This window comes from Triticum aestivum, chromosome 4B, assembly GCF_018294505.1.
Source record: "Triticum aestivum cultivar Chinese Spring chromosome 4B, IWGSC CS RefSeq v2.1, whole genome shotgun sequence".
Lineage (NCBI taxonomy): Eukaryota > Viridiplantae > Streptophyta > Magnoliopsida > Poales > Poaceae > Triticum > Triticum aestivum.
In genome coordinates, this window is record NC_057804.1 from 28,208,764 (window position 1) to 28,232,060 (window position 23,297).

Genomic DNA, 23,297 nt, shown 5'->3' on the forward strand with positions numbered 1-23,297 from the left:
AGTGAGACCGATTTTGATAATGGACATACACAGAGAGATTACAATCCCATCTCGGTGAGATCGAGATCCCTATCAGTGAGACCGATTTGCCTAGGGTTTGTGGCAGTGGCTAAGACATCCAAACTCGGTGGCGCCGGATAGAAAGAATCAGTGGGGCCGAGTTTGACTTTAGGTTTAGGACATATGTGGATGTGAGAAAGTGGTTGAGGGTTTTGGAGCATATCACAAAGCACATGAAGCAAGAGGCTCATTAAGAAACACCTCATCCCTCCTTGATAGTATTGGCTTTTCCTATAGACTCAATGTGATCTTGGATCACTAAAATATAAAATGAAGAGTCTTGAGCTTGAAGCTTGAGCCAATCCTTTGTCCTTAGCATCTTGAAGGAGTTCCCACATCCTTTAGTCCATGCCACTCCAATGTTGAACTTATCTAAAATATACTATATAAAAGTGTTAGTCCAACAAGAGATATGTTGACATTAATTACCAAAACCACCTAGGGAGAACTTGTGCTTTCAATCTCCCCCTTTTTGGTAATTGATGACAACATACATCAAAGCTTTAGATAAGGATGTAAAGAATAGCAAGTAAAGCTTTGGAAAGACATGTAACAAGCATAGGCTCCCCCTACATGTATGCAATCATGTGAATATGAAATATAGAAGCATGTGATAGCATAACCATGATAGAGCAGGCAATGTGTTACATGTATCTTGGCTATATGCATCAGAGCAAAAAGTATTAAAGAGAATACCTTCATGCCCATGAGTCCTTCTTACAAACAGTATGTACATCAGCAAGAATTCCTCATACACATGATTGTGATGCATATACTTACCTTGTAGTCTTGAGTAGGCTTAGGATGGAATGAACCTGTGTAAACAAGGTTAGATAACACAGATACATCTACTAGCCAGAGCAAACAGAAGAAACCACAAGAATACCAAGACTGGGATGACATGTAGAGAGTGAGTACTAAGTACTACATTGGATTAGACATGTCCCCAAGAGTAAAGATATGCAATGAATTTAAATGATCTCTATCCCTTAGATGTCTTGCTCCCCCTGAATCTAACATGGGCTACTGGGAGAAGATAGGGAACAGAAAATTAGAGCTGAAAGATATAAATAATGATCAGAGCTAAAGTTCAGAGCTAATGTATGCTAATGCAGAATGAGCACAACAGATCATATGAACATGTCTCTCCCCTCAAGAAGACATGTGGCATCTCTCCTCTTGAACACCAAGCATCTGGGATCCTTGAGAAATACTTTCTACTTAAGTATCCTCTCCCCCTGGAGATCTCTCTCTCCCCTTGAAGGATCTTCTCTCTCTCCCTCTGAGATGTGATCTCTCTCTCTAAATGATAAGCTTTGATGTGATCTCTCTCCCCCCCTTTGACATCAATTTCCAAGAAGGGCTTGATAAAGATGTAAACTCTCTCTCTCCCTCTGGAATTTGTCGTGAATGGGTTTGATCCTTGAGTCACAACATAAAGCAATGATAAAAATGTGATGCTTGTAGAGGACAAGATTCATTGAGTGGAGCTAGATTAGAAGAAACACAGAATAAGTGGCAAACTGTTTTTCCTGTTGTGAAATCGGTGGCACCGAGTTGTAGGCTTCGGTGGTACCGAAAATTTTCGGTTGGACCGAAAATAACAAATGGTGAAACCGAGTTCATCGCAGAGAAAACACTTGTCACCTCAGCTCACTAGACTAATAAGATCTCACAAAGATTTGCAAGGAATTAACTGAAAGATATGCAAGGAATTAGATGCAGAAAATGCAGAGCAAACAGAAACAAATCTAGATGAAGTTTTTTTTGAAAGGGGAAACAAATATGCATGAGACAAATGCAAAAAAAAAATACAGAAAAGAACACAAGAGAACTTCATCTAGAGATGGTCGGCGACGAAGTCACCTATGTTAGAGTATATTGACTTAGGAGTCAAGTGAGATCACTTGATCATAGGTCATACTCATCGTTTAAGCTCAAAATGGGGTTACCATTTTTCATTTAAGCATCTTGATGTATTCACATCTTGTCGAGTTGCTTTAGCTCATGTCTTGGAGTAAAGCTTGTCTAAGATTGAATAGCATACCTTGGTTGGTGGTGGTGTCCATGTAGTTGAACTTGTGTGGGTTGCTCAAGGTTGATGTAGCTCAACAAGAGCTGGGAGCACCACTCGGAATTTGAGTCCATCTACCTACATGAGTTAGTTCTTGCAAGGAAGAGCACTTGTGTATCCAAAAATGACAATCATGAAGCTTAACATAGAATTTGTCAAAGGATATGTTCGATGGTTTCGTGCTTCCTTGTCTTCAACCACCTTTGTGTAGAGGCTTGGTGATGTAGAGATTGCTCAAGATGTGAGTAGGTTACAATCTCATGGAATTTGATTCAACCAAGTACCTACATGGGTTAGATAACATGCAAGATACAAATATATCCAAGACATAAGATTTTCATCATAAGAGAAATATCAAGGATTAGTCATAAGCTCATGTCTTGCATGTATCCGATGGAGTTTCTACTCCATATGGTGTAGGCACACTTAAAAGTAGGCAAACATCCAATCATGTTTCTAGGCAATCCTCTAATGATAAGTTTGGCAGTTCTAACATTCCTAATCATGTCAATTGAATCATCAAGGGTAGGATGCATAGGATCAACACAAGGTGCACAAGGACTAGCAATGTACTTGTTCAAATGATATTGATTGAAAATTACAAGCATCTCATTTTTTCACACATGAAAATACTCTCCATCAAGAATAGGCACTCTATGTCTAAGACTCCCCAAAGTAGACTCATCCATCTTCCTCCAATGGTGATTAAACCAAAGCAATGGAGACCAATGCTCTGATACCACTTGTAGGACCTTGAGAAGAGGTGTCTAGAGGGGGGTGATTAGACACTAAGTACCAAAGTTGCAGTTTTTAGGTTTCTTTAAAGTTGAGTAGAGTTTAGGCACAACTTTAACATTCACAACACATATCAAGAAAGCATGCAAAGAGTATATGAGCAGCGGAAAGTAAAGCATGCAACTTGCAAGAATGTAAAGGGAAGGGTTTGGAGGATTCAAACACAATTGGAGACACGGATGTTTTTGGCGTGGTTCCGATAGGTGGTGCTATCGTACATCCACGTTGATGGAGACTTCAACCCACGAAGGGTAACGGTTGTGCGAGTCCACGGAGGGCTCCACCCACGAAGGGTCCACGAAGAAGCAACCTTGTCTATCCCACCATGGCCGTCGCCCATGGAGGACTTGCCTCACTAGTGGTAGATCTTCACGAAGTAGGCGATCTCCTTGCCCTTACAAACTCCTTGGTTTAACTCCACAATCTTTGTCGGAGGCTCCCAAGTGACACCTAGCCAATCTAGGAGACACCACTCTCCAAGAAGTAACAAATGGTGCGTTGATGATGAACTCCTTTCTCTTGTGCTTCAAATGATAGTCTCCCCAACACTCAACTCTCTCTCATAGGATTTGGATCTGGTGGAAAGAGGGTTTGAGTGGAAAGCAACTTGGGGAAGGCTAGAGATCAAGATTCATATGGTAGGAATGGAATATCTTGGCCTCAACACATGAGTAGGTAGTTCTCTCTCAGAAATAGGATGCTGGAAGTGTAGGTTCAGTCTGATGGCTCTCTCCACGAATGAAGAGGAGGTGGAGGGGTATATATAGCCTCCACACAACATCTAACCGTTACACACAATCTACCAAACTCGGTGGGACCGAATCGTTAAACTCGGTCAGGCCGATTTAGCAAATAATGTGACCGTTAGGGTTTTCGGTGGGACCAGAATGCAACTCGGTAGGACCGATATGGTTAGGGTTAGGGCATAACGTAATCTCGGTAAGACCGATTACACAAACTTGGTGGGACCGATTTTGGTAATAAGCTTTCTAGAGAGTTGGTCAGGCAAACTCGGTTGGACCGATTATCAAACTCGGTGGGACCGATTTTGGTAATGAGTCAACCAGGAAGTTTGCATTGTAATCTCGGTAGTACCGATTGCTCAAACTCGGTGAGACCGATTTTGATAATGGACATACACAGAGAGATTACAATCCCATCTTGGTGAGACCGAGATCCCTATCGGTGAGACCGATTTGCCTAGGGTTTGTGGCAGTGGCTAAGACATCCAAACTCGGTGGCGCCGGATAGAAAGAATCAGTGGGGCCGAGTTTGACTTTAGGTTTAGGACATATGTGGATGTGAGAAAGTGGTTGAGGGTTTTGGAGCATATCACAAAGCACATGAAGCAAGAGGCTCATTAAGCAACACCTCATCCCTCCTTGATAGTATTGGCTTTTCCTATAGACTCAATGTGATCTTGGATCACTAAAATATAAAATGAAGAGTCTTGAGCTTGAAGCTTGAGCCAATCCTTTGTCCTTAGCATCTTGAAGGAGTTCCCACATCCTTTAGTCCATGCTACTCCAATGTTGAACTTATCTAAAATATACTAGATAAAATTGTTAGTCCAACAAGAGATATGTTGACATTAATTACCAAAACCACCTAGGGAGCACTTGTGCTTTCACCAGACCTCTATTGGACATGTGCTACAGGGGTGTCTCTCTCCGTTGCAAACAATCGAACACTAGCTATCTTCGTGTATCTCCTCGCCTCGCTTTTCCATCTCGGAGATGCATGCGTGATATGTTCGCATAAGAAACGAAAAAACACACTCTCTCTCTAATTTATCATTTGTTGTCACTTTCTCTTTCACACACATACTCTTTTTGCACACTTACTCATTCTCCTTCACACGCACTTGATCTATCTCGACTGAGGCACTCACCTCCGTCCATAGAACATAGATTTATTGAAAATTCAAACATCACAAAGTTTGACCATGTACATGGAGAAAAAGAATTACATCTAGTACGGCAAACATATACCATTAGATTCACCATGAGATGTAGCTTTGTATGATGTATCTTTGGTAGATATAAATAACATTTGCGTAAACCTGATCAAAGTTTCCAAAGTTTGACTTCTAAAAAATTCACATGCACTGCATTATCGAGCGGATGGAATATCTCTTTCCCCCTCTCAGCTATCTGACGCACCACTCAGCCTTATCGGGGCTCCTCAATCTCTCTCAAACTTTATTGGTCAGTTTGGTTCATGACCTGACCCTCATGCCTTGATGGTCGGTACTGCCTGGTGTGGACGTGAGATGTAAAATATTTCTGCCTGGTCAGGCTTGTGTGGTGCTGAAGCGTTTGGTTCATGCCTGGGCCAGGCAAAGCATCAACGTCCCATCAATAAATCCATGCATCAATTATTTAATGCTAATATCCATCCATGTTGCTGTTAGCCTCGTGGCCGCACGACCAGGCACGGCCAGGCGTTCAAAATCGGTCGCTTGGGCCAGGCTACTTGGAGTGTCTGGAGTTCAGCCAGGCTAATTAAAGTGCAAGGGAACCCAACCCAAGCGGGCTTTCTTTTTCACAGGGTAGCAACCAAACAAGCGTGCATGAAATCCAGCCACAACCCCAGGCCACGCAAAAGATGCTCATGACGCAAGCCAAATAGGCCTTATATCTCCCTGGTTCACACATACACATGTCTCGCTCGCGCTATACATATAGACCCATCCAAGACACTCCGCCCTTGTTCTCTCTCCATGTGACACGCACCCCCCTAAGTACTATAATCCCTCACTCCATCATAGGCTCTGTTTGGATCCATGGGTTAGAGTTAGTTTGGGCTAGTTTGGAGTCAACTAACCCAAAAAGATCCAAACAGGAGGGTTAGTTTAGGTTAGATGCATCTAACCCATCCAAAAAAACTAACCCATCCAAGAGGTGCTTATTTGGGTTAGTTCTTCTCGGGACCACTAATAAACACTTTTTTCTTTCTCTCTCCCTGCAACAGATCCCTCCCCACTTCCTCGAAGCTTCTCGTCCTCTCCCTCCCTCCCTCTCGCACCGCCCGTGAAGGTGCCTCGCCGTATCCGTGCTCCATCTAACCCTGCCATCCAAACACCTCTTTACTTAGAGTTAGTTCAGGGTTAGAATCTAACTCTAACCTCTAACTGAGTTAGAGTATCCAAACAGGGCCATAGGCTCAAGCACTCCCCCCTCCTAAGTATGATTATCTCTTACTAGCCATCAGGAACACACGTATTGTCTCCTTCCATCCATACGTCTATCTCGATATCTCTCGGGGCATCTTCTATCGCGCACACACCTTGTCACTCGATCTCCCACCCATGTAGTCCCATCACGATCTCCAGGGGATCTCTCTATGACAAACATACACTCTCTCCTCCCCATGTCTGCATTTTCTTCATATGTCTTTCTCGACCTCTCTCCCTTGTTTGTCCGACCCCTCTTGGCCACGTGCTAGGGGTCTTCCTCTCTTGGTTCCAAACAACCACACACTATCTCCTCACCTTGCCTCCGTTGTCGAAGATGCATGTGTGATATGTTTGCATAAGACACGCACACTTTTTCTCCACTTTTATCGTGTGTTGTCCATGTCTCTTTCACACACGCACGCACACTTTTTTCACTCTCTCTCTCTCTCTCATCAGGGACTCTGTCACGTCCATAAGCATATGGATGTTTTAAAAAGTCAAACCTCAGAAAAGTTTGACTAGGTATATGTGGAGAAAAACATTTACATCTAGAACGATCATTAGATTCATCACAACATGGACTTACTTCATACTATCATTTATCTTTGGTATTGCCGATATAAGTAATTTCTTTATAAACTTGGTCAAAGTTTCAAAAGTTTGACTTTAAAAAATGTTGCAACTACATTATCGAACGGAGGGAGTAGCTCTTTCTCTCTCTCTCTCTGCTATCTCTCACGGGCCTCCCCTCTCACTCGAACTCTCTATACCGACGGATTATACGCTCACTGTGTCAGCGTATAGCTCTGTATATTATTTAGTTGACCGGTCAACCAATCCACATGCTGCGTTGTCAGCTCGTGTTCTGTATAGAGGCCCATCTGACACGCGGTGAAGGAAACAAAGTTGAAACCACTCGGGGTAGCACCCCGCACGCTAGTAAATTGAGGGCACATTAAGGAGAAACTTCTTGCGCGCGAAGGACGTACTCGCGCACAATTCACCACTGCGCGACGGCATGCACAGAAGGACGCACTCGCGCACACCCAGCACACAACACACACCAGCACACGTGTACACCGGCGTCGCCACCGGTTGAGATGGACGCCGAGGCAGCCAACAAGCAGAGGCCGCTCGAGCCAAAACCTCATCCGGCGAGCCTGGATTTCATCAGCAGCCTCCCCGACGACATGCTGCTCGTCATCATCGGCCTCCTCCCCACCAAATCTGCCATGTGGACTGCCCTGCTCTCCCGGCGGTGGCGCCCCCTCTGGTGTTGCGTCCCCCTCAACCTCACCGTCGACAGCTGCCTCTATGACGGGGATTGCAAACGCATGGCCGCAGTCTCCAAGATCCTTTCATCGCACCCTGGGCCAGCCAGACGCCTTGACATCCGCATGTTCAGTACCAATTGCAAGGTCCAACCCAAGTTCGACGAGTGGTTCTTATCCCCCGCCCTAGATCAGCTCGAGGTGCTCAGCTTTGAAGCTGGACGATGTCGCTCTCTGCCGCCGTCCACGCTCCGCCTCACGCCAACACTGTGCCGCGCCAGTTTCAGCTCCTGCTATCTTCCCCAGATTAATGTCACGCCCGCCCTTCTTCTCCCTCAACTCAAGCAGATCGACCTCTTTGACGTTGTCATCTCGAAGAAGCCTATGGAGCACCTACTCTACAACTATACTGCGCTCGAGTACCTTCGTCTTGAGCAGATCCACGGGTTCATTAGCCTCCACATCGCCTCGACGAATCTCCAATAGATTTATGTGTCTTGCTGGCCCCGCAACAAGACATCAATTGGGAAGAGATCACTCCAGCTATTCCATGTTATGGTCATTGAGAATGCGCCTTTCCTTGAGAGATTGCTTGTATCGGATCTAGAAGGTCCAACAAAAATCAAGGTCATTGACACGCCGAAATTGACAGCGTTGGTGTACTCGTCTGCCAAATTCTCCGAACTCTTTATTGGATCCGTAATCGTTCAGGTACAACACTCATCTTCTTCTCCGTCTTCTTGAAATTCACATTTTTAAATTTCTTCTTGATGTATTTATGACCGTCTTCCAGAAAATGATTCCCACAAGCTTGACCCAGTCCATGCGCACAGTGAAGATCTTAGCACTAAAATCTATCGGCCCCAATCTGGATCAAGTTGTTGGATTCCTTACATGCTTTCCATGCACGGAGAAGCTACTCATCGAGGTGAAACTTCTTTCCTATTAGTAAACGGTAATCACAACGTAGCTCAATTTTTTCATAATTTTCCCAAATTACGATGACAAGTGTAGTGTTCAAAACTACATCTACGCACTGCACTGAAAGAAATGTTTTTAGTATTTTTTCTCACGTGATCACCTGCATCATTTTTATGCTGTACTACTATAGTAGCCTAGGCTAGTCATAGTGGAAAGTAACTTAGACTACTCCAGTAACTCTATGGTTACCCTAAGGGCAAGTACTACCTCCGTCCTGGTTTACTCTTCCAATTTTGTAGTATCAAAATTTGACCATAGATTTAACTGACAAAATGTTAATGCATGTCACTAAGAACTATATCGTTGGATTTGTATTTGAACATAATTTCAAATGGTGAAATTTTTAGTGACATGCATTGGCATTTTCTTAGGTAAATCTATGGTCAAAATTTTATACTAAATACGAGGTAGTATTCCCTCCGTCCCAAAATTCTTGTCTTACATTTGTTTAGATACGGATGTATCTAACACTAAAATGTAACTAGATACATCCGTATTTAGACAAATTTAAGACAAGAATTTTGGGACGGAGGGAGTACAAAAGTGGGCTATGTAGGCCAAAACATGTGCCAAATTCACTTGTGATGCATTTGGCATCGATGCCCCTCCATTGCTCACCTGGTGCCCCAATCTGGAGCACCTACTTTGCTCCGGTGCCAAATTAACTCACGCAATGAAAAAACACTGCATGGGAGAGAGAGAGGACTGAGGCAATAAAAAACACTTGTTTGGGAGAGTGAGAGGCTGGTGTAGTTGGTTTGATTGATTTGTTTATACATGTGGGTCTGTGTGCACAAGGTGCCAACTCTCTCACATCGCGAGAGCGGTGCCAAAATCTTTTGATTTGACATCGATGCTTATTATGTGGCATACTTTTGCGAAATATGGCATCGGCCACATAGTGGAAGGCAACAAATGCCCAAGCTCTTCACGTGCTCCTAGTTAAATGAGAGGAAACAGAAACAGAGAGAGAGAGAGGGAGAGAGAGAGAGAGAGAGTGAAAAATATCACTAGCCAGCCAACCCTATCGTATGAGCGAATGATATTGGTACCTCTTGATGACACGGCAATCTTATGCAGCCAGCTGCTCTAATATGTTCTCTTCTTTTGCAGATAAAAAAAGACCCGAAAGTGAAAAATGTGCTGCACTATAACAATCTCATCGAATGCCTTGATCTCCATCTTACAGAAATTGATTTGATCGACTACCGAGGCAGCACATCTGAGATTAAATTGGCCAGGTTCTTTGTTCTGGAGGCAAGTGTGCTCAAGGTAATGAGGTTTGGCGTTCTCTGGCGCAACAATGAATGGCGTGCTGATCACCGCAAGCGTCTAAGCCTAAATGACAAAGTCTCCGCAGAAGTTGAATTTGTTTTTGAAACATCAAGTGGCCAGAGACTCGAAAACTTATTTGCCCATTAGTGACTTGTCAGGGCGGTGGATTTTAGTTTGTACGATAACGCTGCATCCACCTAAAGTAACGAAAGTTCTTACGTGAACTTCCTAGTAATTCCCTCTTCCTAGGTGCAGCATTACTCCTAACATTTGTAATATCAGTTTGAAACTTGTAATATTGCTGTGTCCTATTCCTGCGTTTTCAAAATCCTGCGAATCAAACAGGTCCTGAGTTGGTGATGATGTTGTGCCTCCCATCTTTCACCAGTAGCCGTCGGATCTAGATCTGACGCATACAAACCAAGCTTCTCCATTTTTGCAAAAAGATGCCTGCACTTGTTCCCTATTTACAAACAACTCCTTGTCTCTCACAATCAGCCTTATCTCCTCCCCACCACATCTAGAAGGCCGTGGAAAAATCTGGTGCTAGGGCCGCTGCCGGAGCAGTCCACCCCCAATCTTGGTGTTCCGTGCAATGCACGGGCATCTACGCACGGGAAATTATGTCGAACAGGGCTAGTTGTAAGCAGGCTAGCTCTACAGCCATGATGATAGTGACTGCAGACGGTGAAAATGACTATGGTATGCCGAACACGGCGCCTATACTCAGGTGTCATCTTCGGCGCAGGGTCTTGTCACTTCACTGTGAGGAGCAACACGTAATAATTTGACCAACGGGTAGTACAGTGCTAGTACTCCTAGGAGTACTACATTGGTAGTACTACTACTAGTACTAGTAGCACCACCATCTGGATTTAGGAGTACTACCATGTCTAGCTGGATTTTAGTATTTGACTAGCAATATCTAGTAATGCATGTCACAAAAAATGTACTACTCCCTCTGTAAATAAATACATGGTGTTTTATTCCTATCGGCGAGAGAACTTAATGTTTTCTTGCTAACTAGAGTCTTAATATGATTACATGCAACTAAACACTGCATGTCATGTTTGGTAGTCTCGAGTCATTGAAAGCATGCACGGCCCACATCTCTCATTGGTTGATATGTCACGAAATAAGAAACAAGGAGGGAGTTAATGCACCGTGCCTAAGTGTTTTGGGATTATTTGGTTTTCGTAATGTGACTTACACAACATTTTTGTTTACATGCATTAACATTTTATTAGTTAAATCAAAGGTCAAAACTTGGCGCAAAATGAAAAGGGGACCAATAAACCAGTAAACATCAAACTTCTCTCGTTTGGCCCCAACTAGAGGTTCGGGGAGATGACTATACTGCACCAACACGGAGGGGGCGCAGCTTCATTGACTTACGGCAACTGCCTTTGGGTGAAGGACACGTGGGCCCAGGGGGTGGCTGGCCCACCTATCATACAGCCAAAGGCAGCTGCAGTAGAGGGCCGAGGAGTAGTACGAAATCCTACGCACCTACGCACGCTAACCAAGGGCAAGAGTGATCACTCGAATCGCAAGATCAGTTGACTAGTAGAAGTTAAGGTAGACCCATGGAGGCGTTGAGCGCGAGCATCAGCCGGCTGTGCCAGATGGTCCACGACGCCGGCCTGCGGCCCGGCAACGAGAAACGTCTCCAAGTAGTATTGCTTGAGGCCGGCAGGGCGAGGGGCCGCTTGGACGACGACTTCGTCTCCTTGTTCGACGAGGTCCTCATCGGTTTCCTCGACAAGTTCACCGTCGTCAAGAAGCTCGCGGATGACTTTGACGTAAGCCTTCAGCCGACGCGCCCAGGCTCTGCGATGCCCGCCACCCTCAACGGCCACTATGGTGACGCAACGGTCGCGCTCACCGCGCAGCGCCTGGCGCAGCAAGACACAATGGACATAATCACCCACGTCTACGCGCATGCAAGAGGAGGACGATAGGACGCTGGCCTTCTTGGACCGCAGGGCAACCTTGGACGCACTGTTCAGAAGCACGTTGAGCTCGCCGCCAACGCCGCTGCTCCTCACACGTCGGTTGCTGACCCGGCGCACTAGGGCGTGAGGATGTCGTTGATGGATCCGTATGTATTTTTATCTTTCCGTCAAATCCATGTAGTAGTATATGATACTACAGTAATTATCTTACCTTTCGCATCAACTTCATAATTTTCATACGTACTCCATGCATGAATGGCGCTAGAACCAAACTTCTCATTACTTTAGGCAAAATTGTTATTTTCTATCTATCGATCGCGCCATGGAGTAGAACCAAATTTTACAAGTTACGAGTTCAAAAGAAAAAGCCTGCCGTGTTCGCGTCGCACCCCCACACGGTTGGTCCGGCACGCCGCTCAAGCGGGAATGCATGCGGTGTTGCATTTTCACTTACAAGTGGGACCATAGTTGAGAAAACCGACTATCGGCAAACCCCCACCCCGCCCACCGCGCGATGGCTGAGAAAATAGGAGGGAGAAGAGATGGTTGTAGCACGGACTCAAGAAAATTGGTGTCGGATGGGACTCGTGTGGGTGGCGTGTGCCGTAGTGCTAAACGTGAATGCTAGTTATGGCCCATGCCACCCCACTATATCAAGCCTATATCGAGGTACCGTACGTAGAACAAATTTCCTGCAGTCCGTGCTCATCACTCCTCTATCTCTCTTCTCAGCCAGCTAACGGACGCGCGGAGCCTATCGTCTGTTTGCTCACATGCGGTCCCACATGTCAGTGAAAACGCAAGCGGACCCACTGAACCTGCACATCTTTCACCTCGACATGCTGGTGATGAAAAACAAATCCAAGAAAGACCTTTGGTGGCCGCTTTTGGAGTTATTCACGAGTAGTAAGATTCTATTTACAGTTTAACCCAAGATGCACATCTCGTGGCTTCAACTTATCAACTACCACTCTATTTTCTTTCATGACACGACCTGGATGCTGGATGTCCCATGTGTCGGCAAAAGGAGGAAGAACCCGACCAAATCTTCGGTTGTGCTCTCGGATTAGACTAGTTGTGCTAACTTAAAAAATTTATTGTGTACTCCCTCCGTTCCAAAATACTTGACTTCCATTTGTCCAAAAAATGGATGTGCCTATATACTAAAACATGTCTAGATACATATATATTTTGACAAATAGAAGGCATGTATTGTGCAACGGAGGGAGTAGAATGAATGCAAGTTTTTGTATTGGGAAGAAGAGTACATCCATATATTGATAGAGCGCAATTTAGTAGATGTTCTATCACTTTTAGCTAGCACAGATGCTATAGATGAGATTAGTGCACTTGTTGATACTCCTACTTGGTATACGTGTTGCTGCTTAGACGCGGAGAAAAACGGACCGAAGGGAGTACTAGAATAGAGGCTAGACATGAGACTAGATGCGAGGAAGCAACGTCTACTTCTTTACACTCGAAGAAGAAAGAAGCATGCAAGATCGAGCCTCCGCAGATCAACAATGAATGCATCAAGAAGGCACTAATCCAACTTACAGGAGTAGTAAAATGTATTCTTGTGGTTCTTGTCTTCTTTGGTCTTGCTTTTCTAGTCAAAATTATCGTTGGAGTTCATGCAAAACGGAGGTCCGTTTGGGGTCGTGCGTTGCAGTTGGCCTTACAAGTGGGACCGCAGTTAAGGAAACCGACTATCGGCAAACCCCCACCTCGCCCGCCGCGTGATGGTTGAGTTAGAGAAACAATGAGGTTGAAGAGATTGCTCTAGCATAGACTCCAAGAAATATGATGTCAGATGGAAGTCATGCTGGTGGCGTGTGCCGTACTCCTGGACGGGAATGCTTGTTCTGGCCCATGCCACCCTACTACTCCTACTAGTTAGTACTATATAGTACTACTAGTATCGAGGATTCGAGGTGCTGGTTACGTAGTACAGTATGGCTACAGTAAAAACACCCACACGACACGCAAAGCATGTGAAGCTAGTCTCTACTCCTAATGTCTCAGTTGGTAGGTCGTGTTCCGGGTTTTATTTTCGTCCCACCTCATCCGGTTTTTTTGGTACCTATTTTGGTACCTCCTCCCACCTCCCACCTCCCAACGATTTTCTCCTGGACCGTCGAATGATGCCCCCCGTGGAGGTAGCGATGCCTCAGGTAGCGAGCGAGGCTTGCAAGTTAAAAAAACCTACAAAAGAAAACCTACGAAAGAAAACCAACGAGAAAAAACCCATGAGTGATGGAGCGAGGCAACGCACACCCTCCCTCCACAAACCCTAGCCGCCGCATGAGGGAAGAGATGAGGGGTAGCACGTTGCGTCCAGACGTCTCCGCCGCCGGCCTCTCTACACTCTGCTCCCCAGTCCCCACCTCCTCCGGTCCTCCCGCACGGCCGCTCCTCCGCGACGACACCAACCGTCCAGAAGCGGAGTCGCCGCCTCGACCCGGGGTCCCCCCGTCCCCGTCGTGGTCGGCACCACGCACATCCCGAGGCACCACCCGCTCGTTGTCGGCACGCCCGAGCCTGCCAAGAAGGAGGCCGTGCCGCGGAGGGGCTCCTGGGGCCGAGAAGCATAGCGGCGCCGGCGATGCCGGGGTGCTCGCATCACCCAAGGTTGTCAGGCCCATCGCGCTCAACTTCGAGGAGAAGACGCCCGTCAAGGAGCGGCCCTAGCCAGCGCGGAGCTCGGCGTTGGTCAAGAAGAGCACCACCATCATGCCCAGGCTGGTGACACACGGCTGGAGCTTCGTCGCCGACAGGGCAACCCACCTCCTCCTCCATAGAACAAGATCCCAAAGGGCCGGTTCCACCTGTATGTACTCTGCACACCTGAACTGAACATGTTCTGTCTTGCAGCTTCTGAAGCTGATTTGAATTGAAGCTTAAACTGTATGTGCAGGAGAAGAGCTCGATGAGCTGCACGGCTGACGCACCATGAGCAGGAGGCCCAGGGAGAAGGAGCCCTCCTTGCTGGTCTCCGACGGCCGGCGTCGGCAGCACAACTGCCTCCCCCAAGAGGAGGCCCTCCTTGTCGGCCTCTCCCGTGCTGGTGCTAGGGAAGCTCAATGCTCTCGGCAAGGCAAGTGGTCACATTCAGATGGGCTCTTCTCTCTGTTGGTTTTTCTATCTGCCTTTTCTTTGAACTGATCCGACGCTGGGAAATTTTATTTCAGGAAGCCAGGGAATAGGTGCAGCATCAATGGCAAGCCGAGTCGACATGTGACTTCACACATCAAATCGAATCAATAGTGTTTTTCTACTGTCACATCAGTGCAAAAAAATGACAATTGATAGCCTCTCCTTTAGCTATCATACCATGTGTTGTGTCACTAAGTTACGATCTTAGCTGCGGTGTACATATTTTCAGATTAATGAAGCTTATAGCCCTCCAATGCAGTATCTGTATGCTTTACAAAACTATCCGAGTATTGCAAAATTGCATGATACATCAAATTGGAGCGTAGCCTACATACTTATGGACTGTGGACTTATGTTGCTTATTTAGAGGCTGCCGTACATGGATCGGGTATGATATTGATTGCAGAAATTTCTATACGACTCTTGCGGATTTCAACCTTGTTCTTCTCCCTAATTTAGGAAAACTACAAGTATTTGGTGCACGATCTAAAATAGCTGCAGGCTAATCCTCCCCTAATGTTCATAATGTTCTGTGGTACACAATATGGGTAAAGGAGAGCACATTGCTCTAATGTTTTTGCATATGATATTAAATCAGACATTTCAGTGGATAATATATGGTATTGACTTGGACATTGGTGTTGTGGAACAATCTAGCAGGTATTGGATCTTATAGAATTATAGAGTTGGCAGGGTCTGAAAATCATGGTGTTGGTGTTTCAGCCTATTAATCTGTAGATAAAGAAAGTCCGCACATCTCTACAAATAATCCTGAAGAAAGTTCTACTATTGCGAACGCTCCAACTGAATAAGAAATATGATTTTTTTTTAATTGAAGAAGAAGCCAGTTTCTCGAGAAGGAATACAGAATAATATTTTGGATTATTTTACTTGAGGTATTTCCATGACTTCATTCTTTATTTTCTCATCCCTCATTATTGGTACTATATAATGTCAATTTGGGACGTTGCAACATAAAGTTTGGGCAAACATATGTTGCTTATTAGATGGCCATTTAGGATGGATCCGTGATAAATTGTGCATTATAAGTTGATATTTCTGAATTTACTCTCTTTTAGCTCTGCTAGGAGTGGGATTAATCTTTAGTTTTATTGATTACTCCTTTTTAGTACAACTAATATTTTACTGAATAAAAACTGTAACTCTATTAATGAAGTGGTAGTTAGTGGAGTACATAATTGCACCATTGTACGACAGTGACCATAACTCTAGATTATACGTAGGATTGCATCTTCACTGAAGTAGAGATATTTGGTCATTTTCCGATGTGAATTAAGATGACCATAACTCTCACGTCGTAGTTATGGTACCACCTCCTGTGTCATTAAAGGATACTTGTGTGATTTACTAGCTGTTTTAGGTACCTCCTACAGTCCTACGTACTCGTGTGATTTACTTGTCGTTTTATATAAGCATGATGCTCGTATGTTTTGATATTTATCACTTTGCGTCATATGTGAAACAAGTAATTTAAATGATTCCACCTATTGTAATTGCATACTAGGTCTCAAATTCATCGCATCAACCGTGAGGGGTAGTATGCAAGGATCAACCGATGTGGATAACAAAATCTGGGTGCGAGCTTCCGGGAAATCTAATTGGGTCTATGCAAACAAGCAGATTTGGAAGATAATTCCTGTACATGTATGACTATACGAACTCTTCTTCCCTCCAGGCAATAGAGTTTAGCTTCAGTAAGCAAGTGCTAAGATAACTTGCATTCATAACTCTGCTGCTGATCAAGTCAAGTGTCTGTATTTGGTGTTCAGGTTGATTTGGAAAATCTTTGACAGTAGCTGTGGGTCTTATACTGATGACAATCAACATGTCTTTTCCGACCAACCAGGGGTCGATTCCAACATATGTTTTGTCCATATTTGAAGCCCATTTTCTACTCATTGATCTGCTTCACTCCTCCACAAGGTGCGATATTATTATACCCCTGTTCCGTCCTACTGCGCACACGCAATTGTGGTGATCAGAATGGAATTATATTCGTGATTCATGATCTCCACATCGAAGGAACCGAATGGAAACAATAGCATGACAAAACAAATGAATTTCTACCTATATTTCTACACATTGTCCAGCCCCTTGTCTAGCTTGTTGATTTTTATTAGTTTCAGTTTCTCACTAGGTTCTCTTGAGCGATGAGTCATACTGGATGTTCAAGGACACAGAAGGCTTCATGAACCACATTCTCTTGCTGAACTTTTTTTGGCATCATAACAACGATTCCCATGATCTTTCTATGGTAAAACCTTCAGTCTTGTTAATCCCGTTATCTTGAGTTATGATGGTATATGAATTTTTTTTCCATTGGAGCAACAATGTCATTCTTTTTTAGCCTGCAACTGTGATGTTTCCATTCAAGTTACTGATTGCTGGAATGCGGTTATTTGAAGGCATCTTATGATCTGGTCATAACTAGCCAAAGCTCTGCAATATTAGTGTGTAATCATATCCTCTTTCTCTCTGCTTGTGGGTAGTGCTTTACTGATGGACGGTGTTGGCGCGTTTAGGGCATAATGACCTGAGCGGTAGATCGTACGGTGAACAACGTCGACGGCAGCGCTAGAGCGCGGTGAGGCTGGTTGAGGTTTTCTCTATGCTTCTTTTAATTACCACATGTAATTTTATTTGAGATCTTTTCATGGTTGCGCTGCTAATTAATAATCTTAATGATGTAATGTAATTCGCATAATATGATATAATCATTTGGTAGTAGACTTTGCTGGACTATTGTAGGTCGCCAGAAACACTATGTTCTATCCAGAAGGTCATCCACAACGTCTGTGCATTGCATAGAGCTTCTTACTGCAATTTTCTAGAATGCACTTCTTGAATTATTCCGGAAGATGTTAGTATTTCACCTCAGTACCTTGCTGCTCACTCCAGCGTGAAGACGTGTTCGCTAAATGGTGAGCTATGCATTGTGAAAGGGTAAGGCAATGCATCACGGTTGATCTTTGCTTGAACTTGTGGGCCTTCAATAGCATTTTAGTTCATATAAAAGCAAATCCCGTATATTCTTAAACATAAAGAGATTATTATGGTTCAGACTATCAAGGATATCAATAATTCTATATGCGCTAAATAGGACTCCCATTTTAAAGAAAAATAAGACTCTTTTTATAAACACGGTTCGACCATGGTGCTAATATATGTTTTTTTGGGAGGTGGTTATATATGTTTAGATTCATGCACTATGTGTATCATGCCTCTCTTTCTTTTCTAAAATATTGGCAGAGGCTCTATCTCATACACTAAATCTTTTATCGAGCCTATCATGGCTGCACCTCAAGGTTTGATAACTAATGTCGATTCAGAAGGTGGATTTGGCTCATTGATGATACATATAAGCAATTTCTGAGCTCATAGGTTCCAAGCTATTCAGTTTTATGCAAAATTGTGGAGCAGAAAAACAAGCTGGAAGCTTACTCGGGGATGCAAGCCAGCGGCAACCCCACAGCCGAAGGCGACAAGGTTGCGCCAGACATCAAAGAGAAGTAGCGCGCTCGGGCCTGCTAGGAGCTCTGGGCTTGGTGGGTGTGGACCATGACATTACCGAGGAGTATTCTTTATTGGTAAGTAGTAATATTTTTGTAATAATTTTATGATATCTAATTAGTATGTATTCAAATTTCAGAGATCAGGTCGCATAAACCTATGGTTTTATATCAGTCAGAAGAATTTTTCTTAGGGAAATGAATTGGAAGAATTTTTCTTTCTTTTGACACCTCAATTCCAGGAGTTTACCTCATAAATTGTAGTGAAAACATACTAGGGTTTGTAGAGTTTTGTGCAAGCTTTTGTGATGTTGCTTAATGGCCCATTTAGATCTCAGAGCGCCCCCATGGATATATAGAATCCCTAGATATATTTGTTGCTTTCTTCTTATGGACACGCGAGCTGGATATTCGCTACACAAAATAAAGGTCTAAAATTGATCCTTTATTTCCTAAATTATTGCATATTTGCCATGTAGTTGTTATACACTTGCACACTGCAGGACATGTGTTGGATGATTCTTTTTTTCTTTTAAAAAGGAGATCTTCTAAGCTGTTGTGTTGTTTCGAAATGTGGATAACATTTTGATCTAAGTGATCTGGTTCTTTCAATTGGTGCATAGCATGTTTGTTTGAAGTTCAAGCTAGCAGAGTATGAAACTATGGGGTATTTTAAATTCTCACTAAAATATCATGGTTAGTCATTCCAATTTTAGGATCTCAGAGCGTGATGCTCTGTTGCTTTTACTAATAGAATTCATATATGATTATTTTCTGTAATGTGCAAAACATTTTTCAGGACTATCTTTGTATTGTTTGCTTACCATTTTTGAAAACAGATTTCAGCACCACTTGTAATAATTTTTTAGGTGATTTTGTGGACAATTACACGCCCATATTTTTTGAATTAATGACACCAATGAGTTGATACTTTTGGTATCTGATCTGGTTCTTTTGGGTACAAGTCTTGCTCTGAATAGTAAATAGATTGCACAGCAAATTGTCCACTCTTGTTCTGGGATACATAATGCAATTTACTGATATTGTTCAAATTCAAAAAATAATTGATCAGCGCTTAGTAGGGTCGCATATAATAAAGTATATATGAAAGTATCTTATGGTTACTCTTGTTTGGATCATTTATCTCTATGTATACATCACCGAGTTAAATTGCAAGTGAAATGGATTTCAGTTATTTTCCAATTGTTGCAGGCTATCTTTTTTACACATACAAAATTTATATGCATTATATTTGTAGGCTCAGTTAGAAATCCAATTGTTGCAGGCTATCTTTTTTATACATACATAATTTATATGCATTATATTTGTAGGCGCAATCAGAAAAAGTACATAACTTGCGAAATTTGATATGCATTGTATTAATAGGTGCAGTTCAGAAAAGAATTAGAAGTTGGATCTCTCCTTTTGTGATATTATTGCTAAAATCAAGAGGCTCATTAGAAGGAATTGTCATGTTTTGTGTGCCTTGTAATAGTGACACGCAATGGTCGTGTGATGTTGAGTGATATTGATCCTATTTGATAATGGCTGGTATATGTTCTTTGGTGACACGCGATTTTATGGTTTAGGAGAGACCAAGACTGCCGAGAAAGAAAGAAGCCGATCTGCCCCCCTGGGACTTGCGGCCACAGCTGGAGAGGGCGTCTCCCCCTTATCGACGGGGTTTGGTGCCGGTGCTCGGTGCACCGTCTTGGCCGTGCTGGGCGGCGAGTCAGCGACAGGCTTGGATCCGATCTGAAGTTGGTGGCATCACCATGCTTGTCCTCCTTTGTTAGCTGGTCTGCGGGCTTCCTCCGGACGTCCTGCTCGGCTGGTTGGCAGAGCAATGGCGATGCAAGCTCTGGGTCGGGGGAAACCCTTAACCGGTGGTGCCGGTCACGATGTTGGCGGCGCTTGCGGCGCCGTTCTCCCTCTGGTGGGCGACATCGAGACCCTCTCCTCGCCTTCCACCCCATGGTCCCGGGCGAAAGCCTAAAATCTCTTGATTGGGCGGCGACAGCGCGTCGACATCGTTTTCTTCTTGAAGACGCTGCCTTGGGAGTCCAGGATGGCCAGGGGCTCGGAGCGGTGGTGGTTTGCCTGTTCTTCTAACGTGAACCTGCTTGGCAATGGCGGTGGGTTCCTTGGTCTTGGCTGGTGACGGGCATGATGTATGGGTTCCTATGAGAGGTGAGGTGGCCAGGGCTTGTCCTCTCCCGAACAACATGTTGGCCAGTCCATCCGTGCTCGGGGGTGAGCTATTCTGCCTCCTGACGGGTCGGCGTCCTTTGATCTAGGACGAGAAGGCAGGGGTGCCCTCTTCGAAGGCAGAGGCTGAAGGTAGGACAACAGGGTTGGCCCTTGGGAGTCGATGGAGCATGGCCTTCCTCCGGTGGTGAATTGCTCCCTTACGCGGTTGCGTCGATGGCATGATCGGAGGTCGTCTCTTGTTGTTCCATAGTGTTTGTATCTTGTTGATTTTCGATTCTCTTATTTTCCTTATTTGTTGTGGTGATGGCTGTAATGTGTGGTTGTTGCTTTATATATAAAGCGGGGCGAAAACCATTTTCAGTAAAGAAAGAAGCCGAAGAGAGTTTGAATTTGTTGCTATTTGATGAAACCAGATGCCACCATGCTTAACACGTATTTCTGAATTAAAATAATAATTTGATAAATGCGTATATTTCTATTATTACATGGCAATGCACGGTCATCCGGCTTTTGCCCGTAGCAACTTTTGATATTTCCTGGCCAGAGAGAACAAACATGTGTCCAAGCACGCCGAAGCTATTATTCTCAGGTTTTTTATGCTGATATTGAATGGCTACCTTCCATCTGCTAGGGAGATAGTTTTTGCTGATCTTTCATCTGAATGTGCTCATCTAGAGCTAAAGCTGGAAGAAGCCCAAGCATCACATAATCCTGAAGACCTATGCACTATCTCCAAAGTCTTGAGCTTATTAAGAGATGACACAAAATTTGAGCTTTATTATACAAAATTGTGTTGGTATCTGGTTGTAGAACATATTTCCTATTATAGAAGTTAAAGAGAGGAAGTAAAAGGGTAAGCCAAGGGCTAGCCTAAAATCCCAAAAGGACTCACATGGTATTTGTTGTCGGCCAACCTGTCTTCAATCCAGCGGTTGGTCGCTTGAACAATGTTATTCACTCAGAGGGAGTTTTGATCAAAAGTTTATGAATTATCATGCATGGAACCTGTATATGTTGTAGACTATTTCATTGTATTATGCTATATAAAAGCGGCAAAGTAGTATTATGGTCATTGCTTTAGTAAAACATACACATGCAGTATGGTTATGAAGCTGGATGAATGCTCATTGGTCAGTTCAAGACTTCAAGATATTCATAATTAATTATGTGTGTTTTGATTAAAATTTTAAAGTTGGCCCACCTCAACTTGTCAGGCTATGGATAGAGGGATATATTGCCACCCCTTTCCCGGAGGACCAGTAGTTAGCCACTTTTTGATGTAGCTGTCAACCAAATCTAGAGCTTCTCATTTCTCTTTTTGTATGTTTTCTAAAAGAACGTAACTTGTATGGCACAATTTTGATGCCACTTGTAAGTTTTAAAGCCACATGATTTGACAATTAGTCAAAGGTCCATGGTGTTTGGACTGTCCCACTAGGGCAGGAAACTGAGAGAGAATGGGAGGGTCCGGCAGGAAAAGGGAAGTTTGGGCCATGGTGTTTTTTTTGTTGGGCCAATGTTCCGGAGATAACATGACGGATAATCCGGATAACCATATTTCTCCCCCACATATGGTCCCAATTTGGGGGAGTTTGGACTGTCCAAACCGTTGAATTTTGTGGACCATAGTGGGTGCACCTTTGATGTCCGAACATGCTTGGACGTACGAGGAAGAAATGAGGTTCGACCTTGGAGATGACCTTAGGCATTTGTTTGATATATTTATATGCATTGTAGCCCGTAGCAACGCACGGGCATCCTACTAGTACAAATAGTGTACTACTTTTGTTGATTGGCCCCATCCAATAACCTGTTGCAATGCACGTACAATTATGTATTCGGAAAATATATTTTTTGCCTCGTCGCACCACTCACTCATAGAAGCAACTCGGAAGCCATTCATAAATTTAGTAAGTTTATCACAGGCATATCATTTTATTACATACAACAGGTCATCAATCCACATCGACAACGAGGATACATTATAAATACTAAAGTTTTCACCACACAACAAATAACAAGCAATGAAATGAACTTCAACTCAACCATTCCTCGGCGTTGGAAACGCTTGCTTTGAACCACAAGTGATTCTCTGGGACGGGCCATCCATTGTTGATCTGGAGACCAACGCAGGACTGATCATCCAGGCTGAAGCGGCCTACTATATCAGTACCAAGGTAGGGAACCACCCAAATGTCCAAGGTATAGACACAGTTGCTTCTCATAAATGGTAGTAATGTTGTGTCAACAGCAGTTGGATCGCCTTTCACCATCATTGGATGGTTTTGTCCAAGGAAGAGCGAGTTTTCTCCAAGACTATCAATTCTGTACCAGGGAGAAAGAGTTGGCGCTAGCACACTAGTATCCATCCCGAATACCATGCAACGGGTGTTGGAATAGGTCCGGAGAGTGCGACCATGGGAGACTACACCTGCTTCCTTAGTAGTAACATCATCAGTGGGTTGTATACACACAAGAAGAGGTGATCCATCAGAATTAGTTGCCAGGCGCCAAATAGTATATGGGCGCTGCTCGTCCTCATGCTCGTGATCATCACCATCATCATCTCCCCCTTGGTTATAAAAATCTTCAAGTATAGATGGTGGAATGTTCACAGGACCTTGGAAACACAAGAAGAAGGTTAATTAGTAAGGCTGGCCATAGTGGGGTAACATAAGTAGTATCATGCACTTGGGACTCGCAAACATGCTTATGTGGCAGGCAATTAAGGAAGAGAGAGATGGTTATAGTTGTTGGAAATATGCCCTAGAGGCAATAATAAAAGTATTATTATATTTCATTGTTCATGAT

At 43.9% G+C, this 23,297-nt stretch overlaps 1 long non-coding RNA gene across 12 annotated transcripts; it reads left to right on the forward strand.

Moving 5' to 3' along the window:
• The first annotated feature begins 14,780 nt into the window (after positions 1-14,780).
• On the forward strand, positions 14,781-21,575 carry LOC123090760 (uncharacterized). 12 transcript variants are annotated; one of them, XR_006442586.1, is made up of 8 exons: positions 14,781-15,133; positions 15,205-15,293; positions 15,406-15,641; positions 16,271-16,410; positions 16,536-16,689; positions 16,904-17,020; positions 17,289-18,353; positions 19,865-21,568. It is a non-coding gene; the product is annotated as an uncharacterized lncRNA (long non-coding RNA). The 12 variants fall into 12 exon arrangements; XR_006442585.1 differs by having other exon boundaries at positions 14,785-15,133; positions 15,403-15,641; positions 16,893-17,020; positions 17,256-18,353; positions 19,865-21,569; XR_006442583.1 differs by having other exon boundaries at positions 14,785-15,133; positions 16,893-17,020; positions 17,256-18,353; positions 19,865-21,569.
• The last annotated feature ends 1,722 nt before the right edge of the window (positions 21,576-23,297 follow it).